Source organism: Sycon ciliatum, chromosome 10, assembly GCF_964019385.1.
Source record: "Sycon ciliatum chromosome 10, ocSycCili1.1, whole genome shotgun sequence".
Lineage (NCBI taxonomy): Eukaryota > Metazoa > Porifera > Calcarea > Leucosolenida > Sycettidae > Sycon > Sycon ciliatum.
In genome coordinates this window covers 29618695-29642421 of record NC_088652.1, presented here as the reverse complement: position 1 = coordinate 29642421, position 23727 = coordinate 29618695, and the positions used below count along the sequence as shown (strand labels likewise).

The 23727-nt window shown below is 48.9% G+C and overlaps 1 protein-coding gene and 1 long non-coding RNA gene across 2 annotated transcripts in view; one reads left to right on the top strand and one right to left on the bottom strand.

The window, feature by feature from the left end:
• Positions 1-23727, bottom strand: part of LOC135826523 (uncharacterized) — a 51854-nt gene that overhangs the window by 1071 nt on the left and 27056 nt on the right. The gene's annotated exons all lie outside the window — the stretch shown is intronic.
• Positions 9409-23727, top strand: part of LOC135825674 (uncharacterized) — a 17903-nt gene continuing 3584 nt past the window's right edge. The window contains exon 1 of the long non-coding RNA XR_010555106.1: positions 9409-9746. This is a non-coding gene — a long non-coding RNA (uncharacterized LOC135825674). The remainder of the gene's footprint in view (positions 9747-23727) is intronic.

Sequence of the window (23727 nt, the reverse complement as noted above, 5' to 3'; positions counted from 1 at the left end):
GACTGGGCAGTAGGGACGCAAGCACTGGCAGAGCTCCCGACGAGAGGCAGTCGTCGTCCAGGTACAGCTGCTCTAGGCGTCGGCACTGACTCAGCTCACCACGAACGGTTTCGAGGAAATCTCCAGTTAGCTCATTGCGACCGAGTGCGATGATCTCCAAACTCTCGTGTTGCTGTTGAATGATTCGACTGACGATCGTAGCCGAGTTCTGCTTCATCCCAACCTTGACCAGCCACAGCCCTCTCAGCCTCAGTGCTCCTAACAATGGTGCTAGCTGGGTTAGACCTTCCATATCCAGTACGCAGTCAACGAGATAGACGAGCTGGAGATCTGGGCAGCTGCTGCAGACTGTGGTGATGACGTCAAGGTTGACTGCTGGATCGGTGCACTTTTGACCTCCAAGAGTCACTGCCAGCAGTCGCGTACAGCGGTGTGTGTTGCTGTGGACGGTGGCCATAGCATTGCTGCTGAACAGGTTCCCGGTTGTGTAGAGTTCTCGCAGTGTTGACGTGTTGGATGCGATACACGCTGCGATATGGGCCGTGTGACGATCTGTTAGGTTGTTCAGTTGCAGGTTGATGAGCGTAAGATTGCGTAGTAGAGCCATGCCATCAGCCATGCATGCGTACCCGGTATCACCTATACCACAGTTCTGCAGGTCGATGCGGGTGATGAACTGGTGGTGGTGAATAATGACTGCGTTGATGGCCTGGCAGTCGGAGGGTGTCAGTGGAACCCCGTCGAAATCTACTCCGTGCTGCTTGATGATGGCTTGCATGCTGGGGATGTCTTCGATGCTGCTTTGCTTGGCGTTGACATGCTCCGAGAAGATCCGGAAGGCGTAGAGGATTCGTTGCTTTCGTTCCGCTTCACTGACGCTGTCCTGGGCTGCGGATGGCTGGGCTGCTTCGTCGGATGGAGGAACTGGAGGTAGCCTGCACTTGGGAGTGACGGTGAAGCATCGAATGGCCGATCCTTGTGCCTCGTTGGCCAGCCAGTCGTGCAGAATTTGTGAACTGGCACTCAGGACGCGATCCGTCCAGGTGGTTAGCAATGAACGAACGAAAACCTGGCAGGTGATTTTGGTGACGGCTGGGTCAATCTTGCGGCGGACCACTTCCGAAGCAGACGCCAGGTCGATCCTGCCAGCCAGCAATTCTTCTGCAAGATGCTCTGCTTCGTCCAGGGAGAGAAAGGACGAAACGTGGTCGGCCCATTTCATGATGTGGTCTTGTGTTGTGAAGAGAAAACACGTGACGTTGTGCCCCTCTGCTCCTGTGGAATGCTGAGTGGTATCCTGTGGCTGAGTAGACGATTTGGACTGCGGATTTCCAATGGCTTCAATCAACACATTGACGGACTCACTGTCCAGCTCAGTGGCCAGTAAGCGCCAAAACATGTTGAGGCTGCCTGTGAATGCTCCAAGGCGCTGCACAAGCCAGGCGACGTCAGCTGCACTCGGACTGTGGCTAGCGATGTAGCGAGATGCTAGAGCTTCCTGAAGTGCTAGGTGGCTGAAACGCCACTGAGCCCTGGACTGTGGTGATGCCGTGTCGCAGGCGATGAGCATGCCGAGTGTGCGAGATGCCGATGACAGTGAAAACATTTTGAAATCGGCATCGGTGAAGACGACTTTCCGTCGGATGAGCATGTTGAAAGCGAACCGAGAGAGATCGTGTAGATTTTCCTGGACGTCATCGGGAACATCGTCCCAATCGGTGTATTGCTCATCATCATGCGCTGGCTTTGATTTCCGCTGGCTCAGTATATGAAGGATCAGCGAGTTGAAGATTGCAGATGGCGTGTTTGGCAGACGATGGTTGTGTCGGTAGAGGCTGCAGGTTGCATGGGCGAAAAACGGCGTGCGCATCATTGTGGCCAGCTGCGGGTTGGTGCGAAGCTCTGCTAGCAACTTGGCTGCATCGTCTGGAGACAGGACATTGTGAATGTAGTGCTCCAAACCCTGCTTCTCAAAACCCAGCAGTTCCAGACGACGATGGAAGACTATCTCGCGGCTTTGCGTCAGCTTCATTGCTTCTGCTGAATGGCGTGACGTGATGATCAGGTTGATTCCCGGCAATTCTTTGCCACGGATGACGTCGATCATGAACTTGCTGCAGTCAGCGAGCTTTATCTCGTCGAGGCCGTCGAGAATGATACAAACAGACTCAGGATGATTGCAAACAAAATCAATGACCTTAGCCTGCTCACCTTCTGTTGTGATGCCGTAATTCTGCAAATCCAGCAGCTCAGCAATGCTTGTGATATTGCGCACTTCTGCCAAGCGCAGCTCCAGTGCACGCAGGACAGCGATGTGTGGCCAGATATGCCCTCTTGCCCATTCATACGGACCCTTCTTGGTGAAGAGCATGGTTTTGCCAGCTCCAGCTGATGAGAAAGCAATGGTGCGGAAAGTGTTCCCGCGCATGCGTTTTCGCATGGCTTTCTTGACAGTGAGGATTTCGGCAAGTTTCATCTTGCGCAGCTTCCTAGCTTCAGACGCAAATGAATGAGCCAGCTGCTCATTGCCTGCAGTGGTGCCAAGTCTCTCTGCTTCACGCATCCTAGTGTTTAACTTCTGCTTGGACACTACATGGAGATCAGCATAAAGCTCATCCATTTGCAAGATTCGTTCTTTCTCTACATTGGTCTCCTCAATGCAGCACTGCACATTGCTGTAAGCAGCACACAGACGGTCATGGTATTTCTTCACTGGAGCAGGAAGTGAGCTTGCTAGGGCCCCCATGCTGCAGATGCACAGTTGGAAAATCAATAGCTACACTAGAACAGGCAACAGTTACTAGTAGAGCAAGCTAGAGAGATCAGCTACAGGTAGCTGTAGCCACACTCTTTCAATACTCACTTACTGTTCAGAGATTTTCTCTTGCACATGCGTATAATGGTATGGTACGTACAATCATACCTACCCCTACACTTCACTGTACACACACTGGCAAGAACAACAGCAGCAGCTACTATTCTACTGTATGAGTGTATGGGAGACAGGGAATAGTTTGTTTTTCCCTTGCTACTGTAACTGTGCTGTTCTATACTACAACACTCTACAACACTGTGTACTGTAGTGCATTGTGTGTGTGCGTGACCAGGTGTTTGTCCTCTCTTCAGTGCTGATGTCTTGGGCCATTGACAGTATCTGGCGCCACAATGGCGTCTCTCTTGTCATTTTTCAGAATGCACCTGTCATGACTGACCAGCAGCAGACATTAGACAGCCAACTCAAACTCACACTACACCTTACACAGTGGTTCGTGGATAAGCAGTAGCAGCAGCAGTAGCTACTGTTGTAAATTACTGCCGCGCAGTTTCTAGGGCATATTGTATTTTTTTACTATCTCGTGGTATGGTGATTGTGTTCAGTTGTTTTCCGGATCTTGAATTTTTACACTGTTTATAGCAACTGAGGAATATCAGTAGACATGCAGGGTGTGAGCCAGCCTCTCTGTACTGGGAGTACAGCTCACTCCGGGACTGACCAGCAGGTGATCTGCACTGAGCAACATCAGTAGACATGCAGGGGCGTGAGCCCGCCTCTCAGCACCGCGAGTACAGCTCACTCTGGGACTGTCAGGTGCTGTCAGCCATGGCCGCGGCGCAAGCCCTGAAGTTCTAGCGCTCAGTCTAGTCGCCTGATCGGCTGTCCCACGACTCCAACCAGGCTGCTATCTACCATGGGAATGCACGTGACTCCAGCTCACATCAGCTACGGTAAGGGTTGCTTTGCTTTCCACGATGCTCAGTTACCAACTACTTATGGAACACGCTACACTAGGCTACAGACATGCAGTACTGTCGTCCGTCGAAGAATGAATAGACTAGAATTTTACCAGCAGCAAGATACCCTTATGCACACGGTGACTCAACTGTATAGACAGTTCTGTATGAACATAATAAGAAGGGTCTAACAGAGTCACGGACCCTGAACGTGCAGTTCTTCAACACCACTACTATTTCTATATGCGTCGAATGCGTTTCTCCCAGGACTGTCCGCTGAGCAGCGGAACACAGTAGCCAAACTGGATAAACGTATCCGTTGCGTGGCCGATGAGCACCCATTGGCCCACACTCTTCCCCTGTACACCAGGCTGGGTGTCTGCTCAGTGCTGGAACGAGGAGAATGCAAGCTCCGACTCCTGACATTTAGAATCCGTTCTGGAATCGTCAGTGAGCTGTTGTCGTCCCGAATTGTATTGCAAGGCCCGCCGACAGGCATGACCACTCGAGGTCAATTGGGACGCAACCTTCCCCTCCCCCTGGCCCACAGTGCTTCTGGCGCATGCCGACCGCTTCTAGCCAGCTGCCGACTCTGGAATGGCCTGCCCGACTGTATGAAGTCCATAGTATCTGTCCGTGAATTCAAACGCATGCTGCGCGTATTTTACTTCGGTTAAATGTAATGGCTTTTGTAACCTGCTGATGAGGCTCGATAGAATCATGCTACGATGACCCGACTTGTAAATTTGAGATCCATTTTTTTCTGCTCGTCTTGACCCTGCCTCCCCTCATTGCTACTTCCATTTTCGGATTTCTATTTTCATTTATTTTTCTCTTCATTTCTGACTCCTCTTACTGGTTGTCATCGCTTCCATAATATTGGGCAGAACTGCCCGTTTGCCTTGCGATGTAAAATAAATAAACAACAAACAACAACAACACCAGACAGACCTGTAGCCAGTATGATCCGTGTCATTGCTCAGCTCTACCTGTTCAAAACACGCATCATACATTACATACAGTACACAGGTATCACGTGACTATACTCTAGTATCACACTGCATGTATTTGTCATATCAGACCAGATTACTATGTTCAATAACAGTACACCTAGTGACGTCATGATGGCTGTCCACATTACGTTTCTCACTTCAATCTTTGTAACTTGCTTCATCTTTGCCTGCTGTTGTATTAACAGCTAATAGTGTTTTACTAAACAATACAAAGTTCATCTACGACTGCTAATTTACCACTCCTCTATAATCATTTTCTTCTAACCTCAAATTACTTAGACTAAGGAAGACAGGATTCTACGTCCACTTCACCAGCACTATCCTTACGCTCTGTGGTCAACCACGTTCACTGCCCCCAACAGCAACAAGAGGTTCCTTGGGAAGACAAGGACTAAAAAAAGAGATCACTGGTGCGTTATTGCCAGTTTTCTGTAAGGTCAGAACGTGCGACATTTGCCACAACACTAATGTAGATACACAAGCTACGGACCCTTCGTTGTGAAGAGCATGGTTTTGCCTGCTCCAGCTGATGAGAAGGCAATGGTGCGGAACGTGTTCCCGCGCATGCGTTTTCGCATGGCTTTCTTGACTGTGAGGACTTTGGCAAGTTTCATCTTGCGCAGCTTCCTAGCTTCAAACGCAAATGAATGAGCCAGCTGCTCATTGCCGGTAGTTGTGCCAAGTCTCTCTGCTTCACGTATCCTAGTGTTTAACTTCTGCTTGGACACTACATGGAGATCAGCATAAAGCTCATCCATTTGCAAGATTCGTTCTTTCTCTACATTGGTCTCCTCAATGCAGAACTGCACATTGCTGTAAGCAGCACACAGACGGTCGTGGTATTTCTTCACTGGAGCAGGAAGTGAGCTTGCTAGGGCCCCCATGCTGCAGATGCACAGTTGGAAAATCAATAGCTACACTAGAACAGGCAACAGTTACTAGTAGAGCAAGCTAGAGAGATCAGCTACAGGTAGCTGTAGCCACACTCTTTCAATACTCACTTACTGTTCAGAGATTTTCTCTTGCACATGCGTATAATGGTATGGTACGTACAATCATACCTACCCGTACACTTCACTGTACACACACTGGCAAGAACAGCAGCAGCAGTAGCTACTATTCTACTGTATGAGTGTATGGGAGACAGGGAATAGTTTGTTTTTCCCTTGCTACTGTAACTGTGCTGTTCTATACTACAACACTCTATAACACTGTGTACTGTAGTGCATTGTGTGTGTGCGTGCCCAGGTGTTTGTCCTCTCTTCAGCGCTGATGTCTTGGGCCATTGACAGTCTCTGGCGTCACAATGGCGTCTCTGTTGTCATTTTCAGAACGTGCAGTTCTTCAACACCAGACAGACCTGTAGCCAGTATGATCCGTGTCATTGCTCAGCTCTACCTGTTCAAAACACGCATGATACATTACATACAGTACACAGGTATCACGTGACTATACTCTAGTATCACACTGCATGTGTTTGTCATATCAGACCAGATTACTATGTTCAATAACAGTACACCTAGTGACGTCATGGTGGCTGTCTGCATTACGTTTCTCACCTCATTCTTTGTAACTTGCTTCATCTTTGCCTGATGTTGTATATCAGCTAATAGTGTTTTACTAAACAATACAAAGGTCAACTACGACTGCTAATTTACCACTCCTCTAATATAATCATTTTGTTCGAACCTCGAATTACTTAGACTAAGGAAGACAGGATTCTACGTCCACTTCACCAGGACTATCCTTACGCTCTGTGGCCGACCACGGTCACTCCCCACAACACCAACAAGAGGTTCCTTGGGAAGACAAGGACCAAAAAAAGATCACTGGTGCGTTATTGCCAGTTTTCTGTAAGGTCAGAACGTGCGACATTTGGCACAACACAAATGTAGATAATTATACACAAGCTACTGTCCCTGAGCAGGTATTATTTTATTATTATTTATTTATTTCTGCACCTCGTAGCATGTGAAGACAGGGAATTGAATTGAGGAGAGGGTGAGACCAAGGGCCACGGAAGAAGAGAGTTAACCCACACACATACAGTGTACATGTAGTATACAATATACATAATGATATTGTACACAACACAAGGCAGAACAACAGAGACCAAAAAACTATCTCGTACGTGTAACTCCATGTGCATGTATACATGTATGTACATTTCAGTGTGCAAGTAAAACACTCTACTACTACTGTACATGTAGTACGATAGTGCAAAGCTAGCAGCAGCTGTATTCCTACTTATCAACACAGTGTAGTACAGGGGATGCAGCTACTACAGTAGCTCTTTTCCTGCCATGTACGGTTTCTTACACTTTATAGACTAGTGAGATGTTTCATGATTTCACTCGATATTGCTATAATTGTAGTCTAGACTTCATCGTATGAGGTTTGTACCATGACGTAGGGGTGTGCGGATAATGCTCGAAAAGGTGGCAGATTCTGCTCGAAAAGCAGTGAAATTGTCAGAACCATACAAACCGTATGGCGGGCAATTCCTCGAATTCTGCTCCATTTCTTTATCCACATACCAAACATGCATGAAACTTACCAGAAAAAGTACTGAATTCTGCCAATTTTTCTGCCGCTCTAATAATTATTATTTTTAAACTTGAAGAGGTATAGTAACTGTTGATGTTTGGTCATGATGGAAGGAGAGGTGGAGCTACGGGAGAGATGTCCTGATTATTCGCAGGGTGAGGGTGACATCGGTCATCGGTTGGACGAGTATGGCGATCACAAAGACAGTTGCACATGATATTTTTCAAAGGTAACTCAAACTAATTTGACAATAAAAAATCTTTTGAAAAGAAGTCAACCAATGAATACTGAGAAGAAGTAATGTTTTCTCTTTTCCATGTTGATCTCTAGCATGGAGGAACACCTTGGTATGGCGATACTCCTGTAACATTTTGTTGTACTTATGGCCAATTGCAAGTACCATAAAAGCACAATTTTCCGACCTTTGAGGCTCCATAAGTACAACAAAGTGAATATGTATCTGCGCGTGCGAAAGCATAATAATTATTATGAGGACTTTGCGAGCATAATGCGAGAATCCATGAAAGCATAATTCCATGATTTCGCGAGCATAATCCGCCGGAGCCTAGGACTCAGGCAGGGCAGGAGCGAACATGCTCCTTGAGCCACGCAGGCACATGGCACCACAACGCACCAAGGCAAACTCAAGGCGACAGCGCAGCAAGGAGATAACCTGCGCGTATGACTCCTTCAGTCCTTGCTCTTCTCACCCAGGAGCCAGTACTACACAGTGTAGTAGACATACAGTTCATGTCAGGTGTTCGGATAGGGGAAATCCCCTCTACTACCTGTACAAGTCGAGAACAGTTGACGGACGGCGGTAAAGTCATTACTAGACAATGTGCATTGGATCATTGGATGGTTTGTCAATGCACGTTGTTCACTGCACGCGACTCTAACTCACTCTGACAGAATTCCTGACACGTACATTACAGCAGTGTATGGTGCAGCACATAATTTATGATATCTGGGTGTCATTCTGGACGAAAAGTGCTTCGCTCTGGACAGAGGGCACAAAATCTGTCTCTGACAGTGAGGATTCCGGCAAGTTTCATCTTGCGCAGCTTCCTAGCTTCAGACGCAAATGAATGAGCCAACTGCTCATTGCCCGCAGTTGTGCCAAGTCTCTCTGCTTCACGCATCCTAGCGTTTAACTTCTGCTTCGACACTACATGGAGATCAGCATAAAGCTCGTCCATTTGCAAGATTCGTTCTTTCTCTACATTGGTCTCCTCAATGCAGAACTGCACATTGCTGTAAGCAGCACACAGACGGTCATGGCATTTCTTCACTGCAGCAGGAAGTGAGCTTGCTCCTGCCTCCATACTGCAGATACACAGTTGGAAAAGCAATACTGCCAATAGCTACACTAGAACAGGCAACAGACGGCAATGTCTGAAGAAAGGAATTGATGACCACCACTAGAACTGGAACCATGTCGGAGTAGAGGAACGATGCTCTCGCCTTCGACATCCGACAATGAGGTCGACTTATTACCTTTCCCACCGGTTTCCTGAATGTAGAGACCGATAATCGATAGACTGCAAGTAACCATGGTAACAGGATAGTGTAGCTTTCTCCATGTCGCTCACTCACACGCACGCACTACTGCTCATGCTGAGCTACTAGTCCTACATGACGCACATGTATGTTTATGACCCGGCTTTCCTGGTTGGTGACGAGCGTAGACGCGGATCCGCGGTAGGAATCCGCGGACAGCACTATGACTAGCTGACGGAGCTAGCTGGAGGTGAGTGAGGAGGCATGGTTTGAGCAAGAAACGATAACGCTGAAAGCCGGAACAGGGCCTAGGCGCCTGGTCATATCGCATACCGGCTGCATGCAGTAGACCTGCTACCATGGTACCAGTATACCTGTAAACAATCCGGCATACACGTACATTCTTCCGCCGTACACAGGTATACGTGTACGTGCATGTCCATCACCCATCTCCCAATATACGTACATGGTCGCAGAGTAGCACCTGCTGGATGGCACGACATGAGACATGAGCATATGGGGTGGACTTGTGCCTGCACCCGTACTACTACTAGTACATCTACATACAGTGTAGTACAAGCGATGAGGACCTACGACGGAACGTCATTTCCGCCCGACCAGGTTCGGCTTGGCCCTCCGCTCCGGCATACCGCAAATCGGTTGTCTTTTTTCTTTGAGGAGCTTCAAGCTCGGCGTGCCAATTGCCGGCAGCAAGCTAGCTGGAAGACGCGTCGACGTTCTGGACTGAGTCACAAGTGTTTTATCCAGTCGTGTTCAGGATGTCGGGTTGAGTTTGAGTAACTGCTTCTCAGTTGTCATAGCGGAACGTGTCGGTTTTCCGTGCATGGACTTGGCGTTAGAGCGGGCTGAAAACTGCACTTGGAAGCTTGGTATCGGAAATTCCTACATTCCCCTCGTTTGTCGACGACTGTTGGTGAAACTCGGCATACACAAGTGAGTACTGTGCGTGTGTGTGTGTATGTGTGTGTGCGTGCGTGCGCGCGCCCGTGTGTGTGCGCGTGTGTGTGTGTGTGCGTGCGCGTGCGTGCGCGCGCCCGTGTGTGTGTGTGTGTGTGTATGTGTGTGCGTGCGTGTGCATGCATGTGTGCGCTGAGACCAGAGAAAAACAGGACTAACTTGCAGAACATGTGGTGTTCCAAATATCTATAATAATAATAGTTCTAAAATTTTGAAGAACGCTTCACGCAGCTTCATTATACTTGAATGGTTTGCAGGCAAGCTGCCTACACTCAAGAGAGCACTGCATTGCACCCAAATCCATTACAGGTATCGTTTCAACGTTTCGGTCTTCATGACCATCATCAGGAATGAAGTGGAAATGGAAAAAAAACAGCAGTATAAAAGAAGGAAGCAAAGCGCAGTACCTAGTGACAGCTAGGCCCCGGCGGATAATGCCGGCAGAATTTCGAGCAGAATCAGGGGTTTCAAAATCGGAGCAGAATGAGGCATTTGGCGGGCAGAACGGAGCACCAGACGAGCAGACGGAGCACCAGACGAGCAGAACGGAGCATGAGACGAGCAGAACCGAGCACTAAAAATGTAGACGAGCTGAGAACCGAGCACTAAACGAGAAGAGCGGTAGACGAGCAGAACCGAGCACTAGACGAGCAGAATAGAACGGAGCACTGTAGTTCTCAGTACGCAGAGCTTATGAACGTCGACGTGACGTCATGCCACTCAGCTTCGGTATCCGTAACGGACCTTTTGCAGTTTTGGTGCCTATTTGGGAGTCCTTGGTAATCAGGACGGTCTCGTGTATGGCTCCCTGGACGTTCGAAGATTCGTCTCAGCTCAGACTCACTGTACTTGGACATTTTTGGTCGTTGTTCATGACCACGTGACGGGTATGCATAAGCTCTATAGAGGAGTTTTGCAACACCTTGTGAATCGTTACATGCCATTTTAGCCCAAATTTGGGCTGGTGCCTTCAGAAATGGAAAGGCCGGATCGCGGGCTAATCGATGTTCTACCGTAAAGGGATATTAATGTTTTACTTTTTGTTGTACTTTAGTTCATACCATTGCCTGGATGTTGAATTGTGGGCTGGCCGCGAATTTAGTGTCTTGACCTGCGACCCTGATATGCTCTGTGTGCGGCAATGGCGGAATTCGGTGATGTACGTGACAGATCAGCCGACTTCGATTCCGCCGAAGAAGATCTTATAATTGTTGATATTCTTGACGACGAAGATGATACACCAGTGGACACGGAAGGCCAGTCTGGCGAAGAGTGGCAAAGCCTGGACATAACGGAGGAAGCTGAAATCTCCCGTGTAAGGTCTGTCTCATGATTTTGCATAATGACCACCTGTGCTACAGCAAGTGTATGGAGTCACACACCTCGCAGGTCTATTTCCTACTTTGCTGACCTCTAGATCTGTAAAACACCAAAGGCATTCCTCTGCTTTAAAATTCTTGCCGCACCACTTGTACAAGAAAAGAGGAACTTGTCTATTGTATTACATTGATCTATAATGAAGTTCAAGTAATACTCTAATGTACATGTCATCACTGACATGGAGCAGAATTGAGCAGAATGTGGGTGTTTTGCGAGCAGAATGCGAGCATAATGAAAAGCAGAATGGGCCTAATTCCCGAGCATTATCCGCCGGGGCCTAGTGACAGCACGTGTAGAGAAGTGCAAAGCACGTTGTGATAATAGTTCTACTCTCCATAATAACGTAATCTGTAGGACCACGCAAAAATTACAGTAAAACCTGTAACTAACGACCGGCACCGTGACTAGCGACCACCGTGACTAGCGACCACCGTGACTAGCGACCACCGTGACTAGCGACCACCGTGACTAGCGACCACCGTGACTAGCGACCACCGTGACTAGCGACCACCGTGACTAGCGACCACCGTGACTAGCGACCACCGTGACTAGCGACCACCGTGACTAGCGACCACCGTGACTAGCGACCACCGTGACTAGCGACCACCGTGACTAGCGACCACCGTGACTAGCGACCACCGTGACTAGCGACCACCGTGACTAGCGACCACCGTGACTAGCGACCACCGTGACTAGCGACCACCGTGACTAGCGACCACCGTGACTAGCGACCACCGTGACTAGCGACCACCGTGACTAGCGACCACCGTGACTAGCGACCACCGTGACTAGCGACCACCGTGACTAGCGACCACCGTGACTAGCGACCACCGTGACTAGCGACCACCGTGACTAGCGACCATCGTGACTAGCGACCACCGTGACTAGCGACCACCGTGACTAGCGACCACCGTGACTAGCGACCACCGTGACTAGCGACCACCGTGACTAGCGACCGGCCTGGTACTACCGACCACTTCGTCAGGCACGGACGGTCTCACATTCATATGCACTGTGATTAGCGACTACCTGCTGAACGCGACCAGCGACCGCCTTTTCTCGTCCCAATGTCGAATTTTGACCCGTAACTAGCGACCGCGATGTAGGAAATCAAACATTGATCGAAGCTCCTTCTCGAAATGTTGATGATTTTCCATGGTCCTCAAAGGACTGTTTCGATACTGCAGCTGGACAAATGAACGCAGTCTCATTTTGACTGTGGAATCAGCGTGGACTGCACTACGCCTGTCATAATTTCAGGTGCTGTCAAGAACAAACATCATAGGAAACGTCTTGGAGAGCGCATCCAAAGCGCTCTTTGATCGATGTTACTACTCGAAGGAGAAACTAAGACTGAGCGGCTCTCTGTCGAAGTGCAATCACACAGCTCAGTCACCAGGTCACACTGACAGTCTGTGCTGGCTAGCTAGCATGCTACGGTATAATGTACTCACCTGTACGGAACACAGGCCAGGATACGATGGCGGATACTATAGTCTACAGTGAAGGTGCGAAAACTCGCAACATCGCCGCATCACGTAGATGGAGTACTGGTACACGCCAGTACAGTTTACGCTACACTACATCCAAGTCTGAGCAGCGACTGCGTTTCCACTGACTGTCTGTAGATCTACATACTGATACCAGTTGCCAGTGTACATGGTGTACATGGTGTACATGGTGTACATGGTGTACATGGTGTACATGGTGTACATGGTGTACATGGTGTACATGGTGTACATGGTGTACATGGTGTACATGGTGTACATGGTGTACATGGTGTACATGGTGTACATGGTGTACATGGTGTACATGGTGTACATGGTGTACATGGTGTACATGGTGTACATGGTGTACATGGTGTAGTCGCACACAGATGAGGATGGAGTCGATAGTGACTACTAACAGTGCCCACTTATAAGGAATGGACTGTAGTCCACTGCCTGGCCAGGCCAGCGCTGCTCTGGAAACCCAGTGAGTCGACATACGGGTCAAAAGGTCGTATCGTTTCCGGTATAAAAGGCCGTGAATGGCATAAGTAACAACTGTTACATGACTTGTAGTTAGCTCGACGAGTTTCGACTTGACCAAGGAAGTTGTCATCATCGGACTCGGATTGCAGTTGTTTCGTTTTCGTTGAGGATGGCGTCAAGAAAGCCAGAAACCAAGAAGCACCGCAAGGTCCTGGTGCTGAAGGATCGTGTCCGAGCGATTGAGAAGTCACAGCAAGGACAGTCGGCACGATCGATCGCTCTCGCAATGGGAGTTGGCAAGACCCAGATCCAGGCCTTGCTCATGAACAAGGACAAAATTATGGAGGAGTGGAAGTCTGGCGGAAACACCAATGCTCAGCAGCTCGCTCCCAACAGACGACAGTATGCGGATGTAAATGAACTTCTGCTCAAGTGGTTCACGAGTGCGCGGTCTCGCGGAATACCTGTGCCTGGAAGTTTATTGCAAGAAAAAGCAATGGCACTCGCAAAGGCAAGGGATAAGGACACACCGTTTGCTGCCTCTAATGGCTGGTTGGAAGCATGGAAAAAGCGCAACAACATCAAGGGAGCTGTGCTGTCGGGCGAAGCCGCTGATGTCCGAGAAGAAGACGTGACCAGCTGGAAGGAACGCCTTGGGGATCTGTGCAAAGGGTACGATCCTAAGGACATCTTCAACGCGGATGAGACCGGGTTGTTTTTCCGCACTCTTCCGAACCGTTCTCTCGTTGTTCGAACGGATTCGTGCAAAGGCGGTAAGCAATCCAAAGAGCGGATCACCGTCCTCCTAGCAGCCAGTGCCATGGGTGAGAAGTTGAAGCCGTTGGTCATTGGTAAATCGGCTAACCCCAGGTGCTTCAAAGGGGTCAATAAAACAGCGCTGGGCGTGCAGTACGAGGCCAATTAGAAGGCGTGGATGGTGTCGGATCTGTTTCGTAGTTGGCTGAAGTCTTTAGACAGGAAGTTTGCTGCAGCGGGACGCAACATCCTGATGTTCATCGACAACTGTCCGGCTCATCCAACACTCGACCTTGAACATGTTGAGTTAGTATTCCTCCCCCCTAACACAACATCGAGGCTGCAACCCATGGATGCAGGGATAATCCAAGCTATGAAGCTGAGGTACAGAAGACGCATTGTGCAACACTTGTTGGCAAGAATTGATCAAGAAACACCTGCTTCAGAACTGGCCAAACAAGTGAACGTTCTGGATGCCATCATGTGGCTTACAGCATCATGGAGTGAGGTGCAGCCCACAACAATCCAGAAGTGCTTCAGCCATTGTGGATTTGCAGTAGAAGCACCCTCATCAGAGTTGGATGAACCTGAATTTGACGAGCTCCCTGCTGCAGAGAGTGTCCTTGGAGATCAGACATTGCCGGATTATGCAGCAATAGACAACGAGCTTGGAACAAACGAAACTCTGTCTGATGATTGGGAGAATAGAATCTTCCAAGAAGCACGGGGTGAGCCTGATGATCATGATGATGCGGTCGATGCCAGTGGGGATGAGTGTGATGCTGAAGAGTCCACTGAGTCCACAGAAGTCAGAGAAGTATCCGGCAAAGAAGCACTGTCCTGCATCTCAACATTGCAACAGTTTACGTTGCAGCGTGGCTTGTCTACCATTGCAATGGACGTAGAGAAACTTGGTGCCTTCGTGAACAAACTTGAAGCCCAGCGCAAAGAGAAGCTTCAACAGGGAACTCTTGACTCCTGGCTTCAGAAGTAGGAGCTGAATTTAATGTCTGCAATACAACTTGATTTTCTCTCTCTCCAAGTGTTGTATGATCTGAAAGAAGAATGTCAGTACGCAAGTGGTGGGGGATTGTATTATCTGCATTTTGACATACATATCATATAATGGGATCCATATATGGTCACGCGGTGCAAATCTCTAACTAAAGACCACCTGCCACTAAAGACCACTTTTCCGGGCACCAAGGGGTGGTCGTTAGTCACAGATTTTACTGTATGGTGTGTTGAGAGTTATGGTATGTAGAAAACCGTGTGTAAAATACAAGATGTACGTGAAAGTGAAGGCGGGTTCAACCATGCAAACATATACTCACTGTAGCACCATGGACATGAGATGCAATCAATGCTGCACAATACATGTATTATGCATAGAACAGAACAACAAGGACAATCAAGACTTGTTTGCTGTGACTTGAAGTTTCATGCTCTCACAATCATCAGGCAACATGAACATTGGGTGCCGACCATGCCAGTATATATGCCAGGGGATGGTGGTATGAAAAGCTGTGAGAATGTGGGGGCTAGCAGTGTTATTTTAGGCAGGAGGATATGTGCAGAGTGTGTGGTTGTTGAAGGCAGGGGCTAGCAGTGCAATGTTAGGGCAGAATGTGTGGCTGGTGTGGGCAGGAGGTGGTGAGCAATGTGTGTGGATGTTGTAGGCAGGAGGCTATAGTCTAGAGCTAGGAGTGTGATATTAGCGTTGTGTACATGTATATGGCTGATGTGTGCAGGGTGTTATGAGCAAGCTGTGTGAACGTGAATGGTGTGGGCAGGGTGTTATGAGCAAGGTGTGTGAACGTGAATGGTGGGGGCAGGGTGTTATGAGCAAGGTGTGTGAACGTGAATGGTGTGGGCAGGGTGTTATGAGCAAGGTGTGTGAACGTGAATGGTGTGGGCAGGGTGTTATGAGCAAGGTATGTGAAGGGGAATGATGTGGACAGGAGGATGTGGAGACATATTATTTAAGTGACACCGTGGTATTTTAGGAGATACTTGTTCTCGTGTCGGCACTTGGACACCATTTCCGAGCGCTTGTTGAGGCTGGATGGTGAGCCTAGCGTGTTCAGGATGTGGTACTTTTCTCTGGTACAGAGCGAACACCGCTTTGTGATGTTGGTGTATGCTCGGGGCGCGATCTTTTATCCTCCATTCAACTTTGTACGGGGCGTTGGATTTCTTCAGTTTCCAGATGTAGTTCTAGAATTCAGTGCAGCTATAATGCCCAATAGGACCAAGAGTACAGGAACACCAGAGTGTGCAGCTTGCGGTCTTTTCTGCTATGGGTGTCTGTCACGGCGGAATTCCGTCATTACATCATATTTGGCGCAGATCTGAGGCGGGAAACGGCGTAGCGCGTACAACTGAGCTGCAGTTGTGCAGAAAGAGACCTGCTTGAATTCTGCTTGTACGGACTACATCACTAAAATGATGTAATGACGGAATTCCGCCGTGACAGCAACCCATCCGAGCTGCACACTCTGGTTTTCATGTACTCTTGATTAGGACTAAACTGTCAAGCTATGGCTACAGGTTGATTGAACTGGGCAGGTGAATCTCCACTGTACTTGCCACATGCCCCTTGTATTAGACATTTGTCTGTACAGTCATAATCCTGATGACTGGAGCCATCCAAACAGTACTCACTGACTCAGTAATACTGTAATACTGTAATACTGGTGAACTGCCCTGGTGTAGATCTACTGTGTGCACACACACGCACACACACGCACACACACACACACACACACACACACACACACACACACACACACACACACACACACACACACACACACACACACACACACACACACACACACACACACACACACACACACACACACACACACACACACACACTACTACTACTACTACTACTACTACTACTATAGCATGACTGCCCATTGGGCAATGTCACCCCCGGAGGGGGCCAGAGTTTGGAGTGCACCGTCATTGGCAGGACTTCTGGTGCCTCGTCAAATCTTGCTGTTGTCGGAAACGTTTCGGGCAATGCATGCAGATCAGCGGCAGTGATTCCCTATCGGCTGCAGCAAGACGTTTTCCACGGTTGCAGTTATGGCGGTTAAAACCAGCCCGGGACTTGAAGCAGCGATTGCAGCGTTGACAATGCTGGAAGCAGCAACTAGCGAGAGACGCCGTCAATGCCGTATCTGCATGTTCAGGGAGTGCAGGCTGGCAGCGATGAACTGCAAGCCCACCCTTACTACGGAACCATCGGCAGCAACTGACGCACTGTGCTGAACCACGCTGTTGGTGGACGGGAAGTTGGCGCTCAGCCAAACACTTGTGCCGTGCCTTGTCTTGAGGACGAGAGAAAGCCCGGTTGCAAGATGAGCAGAGTACGGATTTCTCTACTGCCCGAGGAGGCTGAAAAACCAGAACCTGCTCTCGCCAAGCTGACCGGTCTTGTGCGCAATCAAACCAGTTTGGAATGGACTTCGTGTCAGTAGCCACAACGTCTCTCCACCTACGCCTGGGACCGCAGAAGGGGCGCGCAGCCAACAAACGACCAAACAACAGCTGCAATGGGACACGGTCCTCCGACATCCGAGCCACATGACCAAGCCACTCTAAACGACGATGGCGCATCTTAACAGAGAGTGGCACTGGGTCACCCCAGTGACGACGTAACTGCGCAGACGTGATGCGATCGGATTGCTGCTGACTGCGAGGGATGGCTAATATTGTGCGGATGCAGCGATGATGGAAGGCATCCAAACGTCTACTATCCGCTTTCAAGGGCGTCCAGCACTCACTGCCGTACAGCAAAATGGACAAGACACAGGCCACGTATAGCTTTCGCTTACTGACTAATGACAGCGAGCGATCCGACAAGACTGGAAGAAGAGCTCCAAAGGCTTTGGAAGCCTCAGCTATGCGGCGACTGACGTGAGTAGAGGAGCGGGCATCCGGTGTCACGACGGACCCCAGGTAAATGAAGGATGGAACGTGCTCCACAGTATCACCGTTGACGTTCATATCGGCTCTATCAGGCATGTTGACTTGGCTACCTGCCACGAGAAATTTCGTTTTAGCAGCGTTGACGCAGGGGCCAAACGAAGAGGCAACCGTGCAGAATGTTTCAAGGCACTTCTCAGCACCAGGGCGGTCTTCAGCGAGCAAGACCGCGTCATCTGCGTACTCAATGTCGTTGATGATTGCGGCAGTAGACTGGCGAGCGGGCTTAGAGAAAAGGTTGCCATTGATGCTAAATTGGATGGGGATGCCAGGTGGATGGTCGCTGTCCTGCATCACTTGTGCCCACCGCTCAAGCACAACACCGAAGTACAGACTAAAAAGTACTGGGGCCATCACAGCCTTGACGGAGGCCATTGTTGACCGCAAACGACTCGGTAGTGCTGGCACCGACGCGCACAGCTGCCTGCATGCTCTCATGGAACGATTGGATTAGATTGAGGAGCCCTTCAGGAATGCCTAGCCTCCCCAATGCTAGCCAGAGTGCTTGGCGTGGTACGGAATCATATGCTTTCTTCAGGTCTACGAAGACACAGAACAGCTTCTGACGGTGCTCGTACGATTTCTCGATGAGCTGGCGAATGGAAAAGATGGCATCAGCGCAGCCGCGACCAGGGCGAAAGCCACACTGGGATTCTGGAAGTTCTTGTTCCGCGACAAGTTGGAGACGGTCCTGAATGAGACGGCCACAAACCTTGCCAGCGACATCTAGGAGGGCAATGCCGCGCCAGTTGTTGCAGTTGGTCAAGTCACCCTTTTTGGGAATCGGGACGAGTTGGGCATCCCGCCAATCCTGGGGAACCGTTCCGTTGGTCCATGCAGTGTGAATAACATCAAGCAGAGCCTCAAGCAATGGTGTACCACCAGCTTTAAGCAGTTCAGGTGCAATTCCAGATGAGCCAGGAGCCTTGCAATTAGCCAGCTGGCGTATAGCCATAGTGAGGTCCTCTAGTGAGGGAAGTTGGCCGAGTGACTCATCAACTTCACGCTGCTCAATGTGGTCAAAGATGGTAGGATCGAAGGTGCTGCGAACGTTCAATAGACGGGCAAAATGCTGCAGCCAGCATTTCTCTTGCCCCTCCTGGGAGCTACAGATAACTCCGTCACTGTCACGGATGGATGGGATGGAGATAGGTGATAATCCCGAATAGCACTTCTGTATATCACGGATTGCAGACCATGCGTGCTTGCCACTAAACCGACTTGACTCAACCACATTAGCTTTACGTCCAATCCACTCACTCTTTGCATTACGCACGGCAGCTCTGCACTTGCCACGAGCCTCGACAAAGCGACGCCTGTCAGCGCACACACACACACACACACACACACACCCACACACACACCACACACACACACACACACACACACCACACACGCACGCACGCACGCACACACACACACACACTCTGTACTGTACTGTACTGTATTGACAGCTACCCTAACGGGTCACGCCGCCCTCCACCCAAGCATGGGTATGATGAGGGGCAGTGGCAACAAAACCAAAAACAGCAAGCAGAGAGAGATAGCAGGAGAAAGACAGCGATAGTCGTACACATCTGGTGTGCGACGTATAGAAAAGAGAGATGACAAGAGATACGCAAAAAAGGAAACAATAATTATTTGAACCTGTATTATTGCATACACACACACACACACACACACACACACACACACACACACACACACACACACACACACAAACACACACACACACACACACACACAAAGTCGGTGGTGCTGGATGTTTCGCCAAAGGCTGTGACGACTCATTGCCTACGTCCCGATAAGTAGCTTAGAAACCAAACAAGCGCCATAGAAGACAAGCCATTTATAGGTCGCGAATTATTGGAGTTTGGTGTCGCACTTTATCAAACGCTTTGCGGAGGTCAACAATCACAACTCCGGTGTGGAGTCTCTGATGTGCAGCTGCTAAGTAGCGATCTGTGTTTAGAGTAACCATATCTTCCGTTGCGTGGTGCCTTCGATAGGAAAATTGAACAAAAATACGCACAAACGCGTGGTTTCACGCGACGTTTACACGCGCCAGTTGTGATTACAGCTGTAGGTGTGATTGCCACGTCCACTTCTGGTCGGGAAAACTGCTCTACTAGGTCACTGCACTCCTTGTCCTTGAAGGGCTTCCTAAAGCCGTCCACTTCTGGTCGGGAAAACTGCTCTACTAGATCACTGCGCTCCTTGTCCTTGAAGGGCTTCCTAAAGCCGTCCACTTCTGGTCGGGAAAACTGCTCTACTAGATCACTGCGCTCCTTGTCCTTGAAGGGCTTCCTAAAGCCGTCCACTTCTGGTCGGGAAAACTGCTCTACTAGGTCACTGCTCTCCTTGTCCTTGAAGGGCTTCCTAAAGCCGTCCACTTCTGGTCGGGAAAACTGCTCTACTAGGTCACTGCACTCCTTGTCCTTGAAGGGCTTCCTAAAGCCGTCCACTTCTGGTCGGGAAAACTGCTCTACTAGATCACTGCGCTCCTTGTCCTTGAAGGGCTTCCTAAAGCCGTCCACTTCTGGTCGGGAAAACTGCTCTACTAGGTCACTGCGCTCCTTGTCCTTGAAGGGCTTCCTAAAGCCGTCCACTTCTGGTCGGGAAAACTGCTCTACTAGGTCACTGCTCTCCTTGTCCTTGAAGGGCTTCCTAAAGCCGTCCACTTCTGGTCGGGAAAACTGCTCTACTAGGTCACTGCACTCCTTGTCCTTGAAGGGCTTCCTAAAGCCGTCCACTTCTGGTCGGGAAAACTGCTCTACTAGATCACTGCGCTCCTTGTCCTTGAAGGGCTTCCTAAAGCCGTCCACTTCTGGTCGGGAAAACTGCTCTACTAGATCACTGCGCTCCTTGTCCTTGAAGGGCTTCCTAAAGCCGTCCACTTCTGGTCGGGAAAACTGCTCTACTAGGTCACTGCTCTCCTTGTCCTTGAAGGGCTTCCTAAAGCCGTCCACTTCTGGTCGGGAAAACTGCTCTACTAGGTCACTGCACTCCTTGTCCTTGAAGGGCTTCCTAAAGCCGTCCACTTAAACTGCTCTACTAGGTCACTGCTCTCCTTGTCCATGAAGGGCTTCCTAAAGCCGTCCACTTCTGGTCGGGAAAACTGCTCTACTAGATCACTGCGCTCCTTGTCCTTGAAGGGCTTCCTAAAGCCGTCCACTTCTGGTCGGGAAAACTGCTCTACTAGATCACTGCGCTCCTTGTCCTTGAAGGGCTTCCTAAAGCCGTCCACTTCTGGTCGGGAAAACTGCTCTACTAGGTCACTGCTCTCCTTGTCCTTGAAGGGCTTCCTAAAGCCGTCCACTTCTGGTCGGGAAAACTGCTCTACTAGGTCACTGCACTCTTTGTCCTTGAAGGGCTTCCTAAAGCCGTCCACTTCTGGTCGGGAAAACTGCTCTACTAGGTCACTGCTCTCCTTGTCCTTGAAGGGCTTCCTAAAGCCGTCCACTTCTGGTCGGGAAAACTGCTCTACTAGGTCACTGCACTCCTTGTCCTTGAAGGGCTTCCTAAAGCCGTCCACCTCTGGTCGGGAAAACTGCTCTACTAGGTCACTGCTCTCCTTGCCCTTGAAGGGCTTCCTAAAGCGAGTCTGAAGGAACTGTTTTATATCTGAGGACACCGAAGCCTGCTCCGGGTCGTCCGTGCTCACGCCCACACACGAGGGTACCTGCCCACTCGTGGTGTCGTTCAAATCAGCTTCACTCGAGCAGGCCTGCCGACTCGAGGAGCTAGGTGGAAGCAACAAACTTCCACCTGACAAACCAAATTTGGGCATGCCGAAGGAACTGGCGATTTCCCGGGGTTGAGTGCCTGCACTCAACCTGGAAAGTTTTGGCTCCGATCCATTGGAGTGCGAGGACTGGCCCCTGGCCAGATCCCTTCTACATTCCGCTGTCGCTTCCAAAGCACTTTGACGACCATTGATCGGAGTAAGGAGATCCATAACGGGCTGATGAAACAGCTTGCCGGATTGAGTTTTCATCCATCTCTATTTGCGAGAAGAAGAGCTGCTCAGATTTTCTAAATCACTTTGTGTCGAGCGGAAATCAAAATGGCAACTGTAGTGATGTGGTTGCGTGATTATATTTTTCCATGCTGTGAAGTTCCGGTTGGATATTTTTTATGACGTCACAGGCAAAACGTATAGGATATTGACCAAGACGAGGTCTATATTTCCCATATAGACCGAAGTCGAGGTCAATATCCTATTTATCACGATTCCTTTGCCATAACCCCAAAATTTGAACCTTTAGGAGCTATTTTAACCTTTTTAGTATAGCATTTGTACTATAGTGCACATAGGATGTTGCCTATTTTGGGTACAAGACTGTAAGAACAACAGAGTTCAGCATCTGCAGCACAGTGGCTGGGTGGAATAAGGGGTTGCTTAAGATCCATACTGTTGTGAGTTCAAATCCTGCTTGTTCTCTTCCTTTGTCTTCTTTCTTTCAATTTTTCTTTTTGAAGTGGAGAGAAAAATTCTAAGTCCCTCCAAAGTCGAAAGATTACAATGCCTAAGTGGTCGATACAAGCGGTCGATATAAGCGGTCGATATTGCGGCGATATGGGTAATATAGGACCAGTCAAGGATCACGAGAATTAGTGGAGGTCGATATAGAAGAGTGATAAGTATCTATTATTGCACGATTAAAGAGGTCAATATATGTCATATATTGACCGATTATGAGGGCAATAATAGATTTATCACGACATAGCATACCTAAAACTGTTTTTGCTTTGCTATAGGAAGAAAGGAATACTATTGTAATAGTATAATAGTATGTACATATGCCGTTTACATTGGACATTACTTCTATGTAAACCGAAGTTTTCAGTTGTCTGTTGTAGTATGTTCCCCAAGTTCTTCGACTGAGAATCTGACAGTTTGGGTTCAAATCTCAGCTTTTGGCTTCAGATTTTTCTTCTTTCAGTTCTGATTTTTTTCTAAGTTGAGGAAAAAGTTCTAAGTCCTCGGGCTAAGGCTGTACTCACACTACTTGAAAAACCGCATACAAGTGACTTATGTGTGAATGTTGCCACGGTGACGGTTGCGAAAATGAAAAAGCCCTTGAAAGCCGCTTGAAAGGTTTCAGCGGAAACGGAACCCTCTTCTACGAGGTTTTTTGCTTTCAAGCCGTTTGGAAAGCTGTGTGAGGTCAGGAGGCCGGAGTACTATTGTATGTTGAAAGGCTCCAGAATATTTTTCATGCTTTGTTTCCTCGTGCGTGGTCGTACTGCTCCTGTACATATACTTGTAGTTTCCTTTTTTGCCTGTCATTTCTGAATTCTCAGGGTGGTGTTTTTTCCGAGTATTTTCCGTCTTCTTTCTTCCAGTAGCTTCCCGTTGTTTTGATTGCCGTTTCTGTCGCATTTCTTTTGTACCATTGCTTTTGTACCGACATCATGCCTCGCGTGGTGTTTTCTGACGACTTGGAGAAGAAGCTCATCGAGCTATGGAGAGAAGCCTCTCCATCCGTCGACGTCGACGATGTGCTACTTCTTCGCGAGGCATGGCGAATGAACTCCACGATCCAAGCAAGATATAACTGTTTCTATTTTTCTCATGAACTGAAAATTTCAAATAAGTTGATCGAGCGCAAAAAAATTGAAGGAACGCAGCCTCGGGATTTGCAAAACTACCACATGACAATCATGTTTCTCCATGGTAATTTGCTGACAAAAAATGTTTCAAGTCGTCACTGGAGTGCAGTGTGCTTGGAAAGGCTTTTTCAAGTACTTTTGTCTAGTTTTGAACGCGACATTCGCGTCAAACTTTCAAGTAGTGTGAGTACAGCCTAAGTGGTCAATAATAAGTGGTCAATATAAGTGGTCAA